This window comes from Meleagris gallopavo, chromosome Z (assembly GCF_000146605.3).
Source record: "Meleagris gallopavo isolate NT-WF06-2002-E0010 breed Aviagen turkey brand Nicholas breeding stock chromosome Z, Turkey_5.1, whole genome shotgun sequence".
In the NCBI taxonomy this organism is placed as follows: Eukaryota; Metazoa; Chordata; class Aves; order Galliformes; family Phasianidae; genus Meleagris; species Meleagris gallopavo.
Genome location: NC_015041.2, coordinates 11,154,254 through 11,155,831, shown reverse-complemented (window position 1 = coordinate 11,155,831; position 1,578 = coordinate 11,154,254).

Here is a 1,578-nt window from a genome sequence, read left to right as displayed (position 1 = left end):
AACAACAACAAAAAAAAACCACCTCTTTACTAACAGACCTTTAAATCAGAAATCAGTCAGATGTTACAACTAGTTGTAACACTTTGTCAATGGGGATAGCTGATATCTGAGTGGTTGTTTGTTTGTTTTTTTCTGTTTAATACTAAGTATAAACTTGAAATAGTATAAATCAAAAGCCTAAGCAGTTGCTGAACTGGAGATCTAAGAAAATCAACTTGAAGACAGCCTTAGTACTCAATTCAGCAGGTCATGCAATTATATAAACCTTTCTTGCACTTTCTGTAATGCAAAAAAGCTATGAATTTAAATATTTGTCTCAAACTGGAAATGTAGAAACTTCTGGATATTACACTGCTATATAAAACTGTAGTATCTCAAGTGATGTTACCTAATGACATTAAAAACAAGCAACTCTAATAGCAAAGAATCATCTGTGTGGCTGTTGGTTTTATCCTTATAACTCAGTCTTTTGGTATAATTGATTCTACAATTTTTGGTGCTGGCTAAGACTTGTTTGTTTCACAGCTTCCTAACATATCTGTTTGACAGCATTCTCTTAAGTCTTTCTGTAGCATCTTGTGTCTCAGGCCTGTTCAACATGAGTTACTCCTCAGTAAGTTCTCAGCTGACCTAAGCGTTTCCTGCTACTAATGTGGATTGCCAACAAGAATAAATAAATGGGAAATTTTCTCTCTTAGGTAGCTGTCAGCCATAACTTTTTGCTGAATAATTTAGAGTAAGTTCTTGCTTACTTAAATCAGTTGTTACTAGCATTGATAACTAGCTTGAAAAATGCTTATTTGGAAGGCAGTTCATTTCCATACTGAAGGCCTTCGAAGAATCACTTTTGGCTGCAAGGAAATGTGATTTAGTATTTGGAGATAGTATCTAATCTAAACCTTAAAAAATACTATTCTTTAGTGCTTAAATGAAGGGCTACTCTTTTAAATACACTGTACATTTGAAATCAGCAAATAATCATTTAGGAGCTTTTCAGGTTAAAATTAATAGTCCTATTGCTGGGGCTTGACAAAAGCTGACAAGATCAACAAATTACAACCCATGCTATTTTATAAGGGATCTCTTGTGGGTAGGGTTGCCATCCACTAGATCAGGCTGTCCAGGGCCTCATCCAGCCTGGTCTTGAACACCTCCAGAGATGGGGCATCCATTACTCTCTGGACAGCCTGTATCAGTGTCTCACCACCCTCTGTATAAAGAATTTTCACCTAACATAAATCTAATTTATTTTAGATTTAAAGCCATGTTTCCTTTCTGTTTATAAGCTTCCTTTAAATACTGGAAGGCTGCAAAGAGGCCTCCCTGGAGCCTTCTCTTCTCCAGACTGAACAAGATCAGCTCTCTCTGCTTTTATTCATAGGAGAAATGCTCTGGCCCTCTAAGAATCCTCGAGGCCTCCTCTGAACCTGCTCCAAAAACTTCATATGTTGTTGATCACTGATCGCTATTAGAAAGACCTCTTGAAGATGCTTGCTGGTTGGTTAACTGAGCTTAAATGGCCATTAATTCTGACTTACTTTCTGTCTTAAAGAACAATCATCTGTGTTGATATATATA